Below are 9,034 nucleotides of genomic sequence, written 5' to 3' on the forward strand. Positions count from 1 at the left end.
TTCTTTCTTTCTTTCTTTCTTTCTTTCTTTTTTTCTTTCTGTATAGCCGCTATTTATTTATATCCAACATTTATTATTTTTGCAAATAACTCAACGCAGCGAGCATATCCAACACACTTGTTCCTTCTATTTTCCCCACAACAATCCTGTGAGGTGGGACTAGAATTCCCTACCTCCTGGTGATTGGTCCAAAGTCACCGAGTCAGTTTTCATGACTAAAGCAAGACTAGAACTCCCTGCCTCCTGGTGATTGGTCCAAAGTCACCCAACTGGCTTTCACGCCTAAGGCAGGACTAGAACTCACCCTCTCCTGGTGATTGGCCTAAATTAACCAACTGCTTTTACGGCTCAGGTGGGATTTGAACTCCTGATCTTCTGCTTTCTAGTCCTGGGCTTTAACCACTAGACCAACCGGGCTCATTAAAACTTTGATTGTCTTGTTTCGACCCTGAGCTGCAAATATTTCCCTTTATCGTCTTGTTTATTTACAGAAATCTTACTTAGAAAGAAATATAATTCTTCCTGCATCCGACCCCGAAATGCATTCACTCACCGCGATTAAACGGGGTTTTTTTCCTAACGGTTTGTTTCTTTTTGTGCCAATCCTGATTTCCAAAGATATGTAAAATTTCCACTCAGTCAACAAAACCAGACAGTTCCCTACACAATGGCCCTTGATTCTCTCCTTCTGCGCGATGAATGTTGCGTTTCAAATAATTCTTCTGTTCCTTTTAATGCATCAGTTAGTTGAAAATCTTTGTGGATACACAAATTAAAACATTTCACTCTTTTGGAAAGAAAAAAAGAAAAAAAGGCAAGGAAAAACAACATAGTTTGGAGTGCGAAATAAAAAATGTTTACACAACGGCTTCCTACACGCACATACTCTCTAAACAAACATAAATTCCTTGCATTTATAAAGCCCGGTGTAACACGAACAGACCTAAGTCCTCAACTTAACGACCATAACCGAGCCCAAAATTCCCACGGCTAAACTAGAGAGTTGTTAAGTGAATTTGGCCCTGTTTTACAAACTTTCTCGCCACTGTTGTTAAGGGAGTCCATCCCGGTAAGTGAGCCACACGGTTGTTCAGTGAATCTGGCTTCCTTAGTGACTTTCAGAAGGTTGCAAAAGGGGACAGGACATTGCAACCGTCACCAGTACATGCCAGTTGGCGAGCCTCTGAATTTAGATCAGGTGACCACGGGGATGACGGAAGGGGTCGTAAGTGTGAAACACGATCCTAAGTCCCTTGTTTCAGTGTCGCTGTAACTTCAGACCGTCACTAAATGAAGAGTTTATAAGTCAAGACCTCTCTGTCAAACCAATTCATAATTATAGTGAGACAAATTATCAGTAAAAGGTTTAATCCAGGCGGCTTTGCAATGAAACCAACAATACGGGTAGTCCTCGACTTACGACCATGTCTGAGCCCAAAATTTCAGTTGTTCAGTGAAACATTGAACCGAGTTTTGCCCTGTTTTATGACTGTTCTCTCCACAGTTGTTAAGTGAATCACTACCACTGATAAGTTAGTCCCCCGATTGTTAAGTGAATCTTGCTTCCCCGTTGGCTTGGCTCCTCAAAAGGTCGCAAAAAAGGGGATCGCGTGACCCCAGGAGGCTACGACCGTCGTAAGTATGAAACGGTTGCCAAGTATCTGAATTCCGATCACCTGGCCACGGGGAGGCTGCAAAGGTCGTACGTAAGTGTGAAAAACGATCATAAGTCACGTTTTTCAGTGCTGTTGTAACTTTGGTCACTAAATGAACCGTTGTAAGTCGAGGACTGCCTTTAATGCAGGAAGTGACATCAAGGATATAACACAATGCATAAAACTCCTTCCAAACTTTTCATATTTAGGCGCCCCAAATAAAATCCTTCTAGGGAGGTTAAGAAATATCAACTAATACAAAGCCAGCAGATCCAACTTTTTCTTCAGAACACAGGCAGTCCTCGATTTACGACAACAATGGAGCCCACTGCTAAGCGAGACCGTGGTTAAGCTAATTCTGTCCCCCCCCCCATCTCCCGTTTTATGACCTTTCTTGCCAGAGTCGTTAAGCGAACGGTTGCCATTGTTAAGTTCATCACACGGTCATTAAGCGAATCTGGTTTTCCCGTGGACTTGGCTTGTCGGAAGGTCGCAAAAGGGGATCACGTCACACACACACACACACACCGCAACCATCATAAATGTGAGCCGGTGGGCCAGGCGTCCGAATTATGATCCCGTGATCGTGGGAATGCTACAATGTTCTTCACTTAAGTGTGAGAAATGGTCAACTTTTGGTTGGTGTAACTTCAAACGGTCACTAAATGAATCGTTGTGCGTCGGGGACTGCCCGAACCGCCATTAGAACAGTCGGAAGCTGTAGCAATTCAAGCATCTTTCCATAGAACAAGCAAAAGGATAAATATAATAGCAAACTCATCAATAATTAGACGGATGCACAACACCGAAGGATTCACAATTGTCTCAGAACAAAGTAATACCACTCTTAGTAAAGCCTTAGTAAGACCACACACCTAGAGTCCTGCATCCAGTTTTGGTCACCATACTATAAAAAAGATGTTGCAACTCTAGAAAGAGTGCAGAGAAGAGCAACCAAGAGGATTTAGGGGACTGGAGGCTAAAACATACGATGAACGGTTGCAGGAACTGGGCCTGGCTAGTCTAGGGAAGAGAAGGACCAGGGGAGACAGGATAGCATCTTCCAATATTTGAGGGGCTGCCACAGAGAGGAGGGGAGGTCAAGCTATTCTCCAAAACATCTGAAGGCCAAACAAGGAATAATGGATGGAAACTGACCAAGGAGAGATTCAACTTAGAAATAAGGAGGAGGAATTTTCTGACAGTGAGAGCAATCAATCAATGGAGCAGAAGTTGTGGGACTGGAGGCTTTCAAGAAGAAACTGGACTGCCATTTGTCAGAAATGGGGTAGGGTCTCCTGCCAGAGAGAGGGGAGAGGGAGGGAGGGAGGGAGAGAGAGAGAGAGAGAGAATGAAAGAGAGAATGAAAGAGAGAGAGAGGCAGAGAGAGACAGAGAAAGAGAGAGACAGAGAGACAGAGAGAAAGAAAGAAAGAGAGAGAGAAGCAGAAACAGAGACAGAGAGAAAGAGAGAGAAAGAGACAGAGAGAGAGAGAGAAAGAGAGAATGAAAGAGAGAGAGAGAGGCAGAGAGAGACAGAGAAAGAGAGAGACAGAGAGACAGAGAGAAAGAAAGAGAGAGAGGCAGAAACAGAGACAGAGACAGAGAGAAAGAGACAGACAGACAGACACAGAGAGAGAGAGAGAAAGAGAGAATGAAAGAGAGAGAGAGAGGGAGAGAGAGAGGGAGGGAGAGAGAGAATGAAAGAGAGAGAGAGAGAGACAGAGACAAAGAGAGACAGACAGAGAGAAAGAAAGAAAGAGAGAGGCAGAAACAGAGACAGACAGAGAGAAAGAGAGAGAAAGAGACAGACAGAGAGAGAGAGAGAGAATGAAAGAGAGAGAGAGGGAGAGAGAGAGAAAAGATGACCTATAAAACCACCTCTGTTAATCTGTTAAAATCTGTTAAACGCACACTCGGCAACGCAATCCCAAACGGCCAGCCGCTTTCGAGCTGGAAATTGAGAATATAAGCAGAGAGAGAAAACTGTCTTCAAAAGGCCGAGTCTTAAAACTTTGGTGAGGAAGAAGAACAAATTCAGCCGAGGTAGCAACCAAATTCGGAGCATTTAAAGAACTGGCCTTTTTACTTCCTGATGGAGAGGGAGTAGCTTCACTCCATATGCCCTCAATCACGGTATTCCGGTATTTGAGGAGCTGCCCCAAAGAAGAGGGGGGTCAGCTTATTCTCCAAAGCATCAGAAGGCAGGACAAGAAACCATGGATGGAAACACTAATCAAGGACAGACGCAACCTGGAACTAGGAATTTCCCGACAGTGAGAACAATTAAACAGTGGAACAGCTTGCCACCAGAAGTTGTGGGTGCTCCATTACTGAAGATCTTTAAGAAAAGGCTGGACAATAACTTGTCTCAAACTGTATAGGGCTTCCTGCTTGAGCAAGGGGTTGGACTAGAAGACCTTCAAGGTCCCTTCAAACCCTGTTATTCTGCTATGCTGTTATCCATCCTTCCTTCCTTCCTTCCTTCCTTCCTTCCTTCTCCATCACTGGAGGCTTTTAAGAAGAGAATGGACAGTCACTTGTCTGAAATGGTAGAGGGTCTCCTGCTTGAGCAAGGGGTTGGACTAGAAGACCTCCAAGGTCCCTTCAAACTCTGTTATTCTGCTATGCTGTTATCCTTCCTTCCTTCCTCCCCCCACCCCCCATCACTGGAGGTTTTCAAGAAGAGATTGGACAGCCACTTGTCCGAAATGGCCTAGGGGCTCCTGCTTGTGAGTTTTTGTTCTGAGGAAACCAGTGCATATACACTTCTTCAAAGTGTCAGAGAGGTGAAAGAGATCACTCTTTCTCAGTCTCAGCTGCATGAAGATATGTAGATTTCATTTCCCAGAATTCCCCAGCTGGGAGGAAGTCCACATCTTTTTCAAGTGGCTGAGGCTGAAAAAGACTGGGATGGATGGATGGATGGATGGATGGATGGATATAGATGGAGAAACACTCTAGCTGGATAGATGATAGATAGATAAGACAGACAAACTGATATATAGATAGATGACAGACAGACATAGAGAGATGATGCACCCGGTAGGTAGGTAATTAGGTAGGTGAAAGGATAGATAGATAGATAGATAGATAGATAGATAGATAGATAGATAGATAGATAGATGATAGGTGGGTGGATGGATGGATGGATGGATGGATAGATAGATAGATAGATAGATAGATAGATAGATAGATAGATGATAGGTAGGTAGCTAGGTAGGTAGATAGATGATAGATAGATAGATAGATAGATAGATAGATAGATGATAGATAGATGATAGATAGATAGATAGATAGATAGATAGATAGATAGATAGATAGATAGATAGATGATAGATAGATGATAGATAGATGATAGATAGATAGATAGATAGATAGATAGATAGATAGATAGATAGATAGATAGATAGATAGATAGATAGATGATAGGTGGGTGGATGGATGGATGGATGGATGGATGGATAGATAGATAGATAGATAGATAGATGATAGGTGGGTGGATGGATGGATGGATGGATGGATGGATAGATAGATAGATAGATAGATAGATAGATAGATAGATAGATGATAGATAGATGATAGATAGATAGATAGATAGTTAGTTAGTTAGATAGATAGATAGATAGATAGATAGATGATAGATAGATGATAGATAGATAGATAGATAGATAGATAGATAGATAGATAGATAGATAGATAGATAGATAGATAGATAGGCAGGCAGGCAGGCAGGCAGGCAGGCAGGCAGGCAGGCAGGCAGGCAGGCAGGCAGGCAGGCAGACAGACAGACAGACAGACAGACGGATGCGTTCTCAGAGTGTTGTGGTCCCCTGCGGCCAGCAGAGTTGGAAGCAGATTCGGACAGTGAGGAGGTTGGGGAGGAACGTGGGCCAGTCCTGGAGTCTGGGGAAGGCTCTGCTGAGGGCTCTGTGTCGGAGGCAGAGAGGGGGCCAGGGCCATCTGACAGTTATCAGCTGCCTTCAGAGTCAGACATCAGTGGAGCAGAGGAACAGCTGGAGCCTGTTCCCAGTGTGCGCATGCGCAGAGCTGCCAGATGAAGGGAACAGCTAAAGAACAGGGGCCGACTTAGGAGTGAGGCCACAGGTGGACGATGAATGGCCCCTCCCAGAGGAAATAAAGAGGAGCGAAAGGGGAGTGGAGTTTGCAGGAGACAATTAGTTCGCTTCATTGGTTCGTGACTCTCTGAGGCTCCTTGCCGAGTTCTGCAGAGATCGGCCTGGCATCTCTCCAAGCCAGATAAGGTCTGTGACCGTAAATCCTCCTTTGAAAGACTTTGCTGGATGTGAAGGAGCAGAATTCACAGGAAATTAATAAAAGGGCTTTTTTTGTCGGGTCAAGGAGTTGGCTTCATGGTCTTGGGAAGCCTCGGTCAGAACACAGACACAGACAACTGCCCCCCCCCAACCAGAACACCCCCCCTGCAAATGCCGAGAAGGAGGCCAGCCAGCCCAACTGCCACCAACGGCTCTCCTCCACATCTGTGCCAGCTGGAGGGTGAAACGGAAGGTGGTGACTTGGCACAATCGCCTTCCCTGCCATGCCTCGCTGGCTATATATAGTTCTTGGCTTCCAGCAACAGCCATTTTAACAGAGTGGGGGCAGGGGGGGGCACCGTTTGCCAGCCACCGGCTGCAGGAGGAAGTTCATCGCTTAAGCATCCTTCATCCCCGCCCCTGGGACTGGTCCATCTCCCAGCCGGGACCGGGAGAGGAGGCCTGGCACCGCGCCTTGCTTCCTTCTCGCTGGAAGGCCCAGTTGCCCACCGGCTTCAGCCAGCCTGGAGTCCAGAAACCTTCCTGGTCAGGCAGTCTCCCGCGTTTCTCCCAGCCGCCAAAGCCCCCCGAAGCGCTCCGGCGCCGGCCGCATCCTTCCCAGCTGCGCCAAAAGGAAGGACCCCGAAGGGCGCACGGGATACCCCGGTTGCGCTTCGCTCCGGACAGCCTTCTCCTTCCTCCCTTCCTTCTCCTCCTCCTCCTCCACCTTCATCTGTTCTCCCTTCTTCTCTTCCTTCTCCTCCTCCTCCTCCACCTTCATCTGCTCTCCCTTCTTCTCTTCCTTCTCCTCCTCCCTCCCTTCTTCTCTTCCTTCTCCTCCTCCTCTTTCCTTCCTTCTCCCTTCTTCTCTCCCTTCTCCTGCCTGGAAAGACCTCTCCCCATCGGCCCCAGGGCTTGGCCCGGCTTCATCTAGCGCTTGGAAGCGGGCGCAGCTCTGCTGCGGGCGCCCGGTTGGAGACGAGGCTTTGGCACCGCTGGAGCGCGCCTCTTCTTCTTCTTCCTCCTCCTCCACTTCCTCCCTTCTCCCTTCTTCTCTTCTTTCTCCTGCCTGGAGAGACATCTCCGCACCGGCCCCAAGGCTCAACCCGGCCTCAGCGTGCGCCCGGTTGGAGACGCGGCTTTGGCACCTCTGGAGCGCGCGTCTTCTTCTCCTTCCTCCTCCTCCTCTTCCTCCTGCTCTCCTTTTGCCCTTGTCCGGGCAAGCGACTTGGGCTGAGAGCAACCCCCCCCCCCATCCATCCCCACTCACCTCTCCGCGGCTGGCCGGCTGGCTGCGCCTCGCGCCCTGGCTGCGCTCCCCTCGCTTGCAAGCCGGCCGCTTCCCTCGCCTGCACCTCTGGCTTGCCCCGGGAAGGGAAGACGGAGCGAGCGGCGGCGGCGGCGGGCTGTTTACTAGCCGGTTCTCGCGAGAGGAAGGAGCCACGGCCCCCAAAGTGGGGGGGTGGTGGATGGGGAGAGGGAAGGAGGGCCGCCCGCCGCGGCCGCCGATTGGCTTCCCGCCGGAGGCTGAGCCACGCCGAGCTGAGACAATGCCGCGTGGGGAGGGGGGGTATGCTGGTTGCGGGGCCGGAGATTGGAAGAGGATAGAAAGTGTGGTCCCCCCCGCGGACTTTTGAGAGAGAGAGAGGGAGAGAGAGAGGACAGGGATTCAGAGAAAGAGAAAGAAAGGAAAGAAGGAAGGAAGAAGAAAGAAAGAGAAAGCAGAGAAAAAGAAAGAACGAGGGGAAGGAAGGAAGCGAGTGAGAAAGAAGGAGAGAGGGAGAGAGAAGGAAAGAAAGAACGGGAGAGAGAGAAAGCAAGAAACAACGAGAAAGAAAGAAGATAGAAAAAGAACGAGAGAATGAGAAAGAGAGAATGAGAGAAAGTGGAAAGAATGAGAAAGAGAAAGCAATGAAAAAGAAAGAACGAAAGAAAGAAAGGAGTGAGAAAGAGAGAAAGAAAAAAGAAGAAGAGAGAGAGGATGAGAAAGAAAAAAGAACGAGAGAGAAAGTGAGGATGAGAAAGAACGAGAGAAAGAAGAAAGAAAGAGAAAGCAGTGGAAAAGAAAGAATGAGAGAAAGGAAGGAAGCGAGTGAGAAATAGAGAGAGAGAGAAAGAACAGGAGAGAGAGAGAATGAGGAAGAAAGAAAAAGAATGAGAGAGAAAGAAAGAAAGCGAGAAAAATGAGAGAAAGAATGAAAGAAAAAAGAAAGTAAATGAATGAATGAATAAATAATAAATATTTAGTTTACTTAAATTGATTAATTTAAGGCTCCCTCTTTAAAAGGTTCGGATTGAGGCTTGTGGTCCCCTCCCCCTTTTTGTCTTGGGTCGGGGGGCGAGAGAAAGATTGGGGCCTCTGCGCATCGTTGCGTAAAAGCGCTTTGGAACGAGGCTTCCCGGGGTGGAAAACGGGAAAGCGAAGGAGCGAACCTCTGAATTCGCTTTTCCTCTTCGGGTTCTCCTCCCGCGCGCTCTTCGCTTGCTTTCCTGGCTCCTGCCGTCACTTTTACTCCCCTTCGCTTTCGCTTTTTCATCCCTTTTTCTCTGCCGGCTCTCCTTGTTCCAGCCCATTTCCCCCAGCTCCCAAAAGGTCTTCCCTTCCCTCGAGAGGATTTCTGTCCTTAGGGTGGCTTCTCCGCATCTGTCAGGGCAGCATCCGACGGTCACATAAGCGAGGACGGCTAGGGCCAATACTATGCAATCTCGTCTAGCAGATGGAGTCCTCCAAGATGGGTTGGATCAAAAGAGTTTTAAGAATTCTCCCAAATCCTAATCCTAGAATGATAAATTTGCAAATTCAACCCCTCCCTCCCTCCCTCCCTTCCTTCCTTCCTTCCTTCCTGTCCTTCCTTCTTTCCTGTCCTTCACATCCTTCCTTTCCTCCTTCCTTCATTCCTTTCCCCCTCCTTCATGTCTTTCCTTTATTCACCCAAATCCTAATCCTAGAATGATAAATTTGGCAAATTCAACCCCTTCCTTCCTTTCTTCCTTCCTTTCTTCCTTCCTTTCTTCCTTCCTGTCCTTCCTTCCTGTCCTTCACATACTTCCTTTCCTCCTTCCTTCTTTCCTTTTCCCCTCCTTCATGCTCTTCCTTTATTTA

General features: G+C 47.6%; 1 protein-coding gene across 2 annotated transcripts in view; it reads right to left on the bottom strand.

The window, feature by feature from the left end:
• The window catches only part of LOC116511855 (serine/threonine-protein kinase 38-like), a 44,914-nt gene extending 37,555 nt beyond the window's left edge, over positions 1-7,359 (bottom strand). For both annotated transcript variants that reach the window (XM_032222104.1, XM_032222103.1), the window contains exon 1: positions 7,202-7,359. The gene's annotated coding sequence lies outside the window, so the exon portion shown is untranslated. The remainder of the gene's footprint in view (positions 1-7,201) is intronic.
• Between the last annotated feature and the right edge of the window lie 1,675 nt (positions 7,360-9,034).

The sequence above is a fragment of the Thamnophis elegans genome, chromosome 7 (genome assembly GCF_009769535.1).
Source record: "Thamnophis elegans isolate rThaEle1 chromosome 7, rThaEle1.pri, whole genome shotgun sequence".
In the NCBI taxonomy this organism is placed as follows: domain Eukaryota; kingdom Metazoa; phylum Chordata; class Lepidosauria; order Squamata; family Colubridae; genus Thamnophis; species Thamnophis elegans.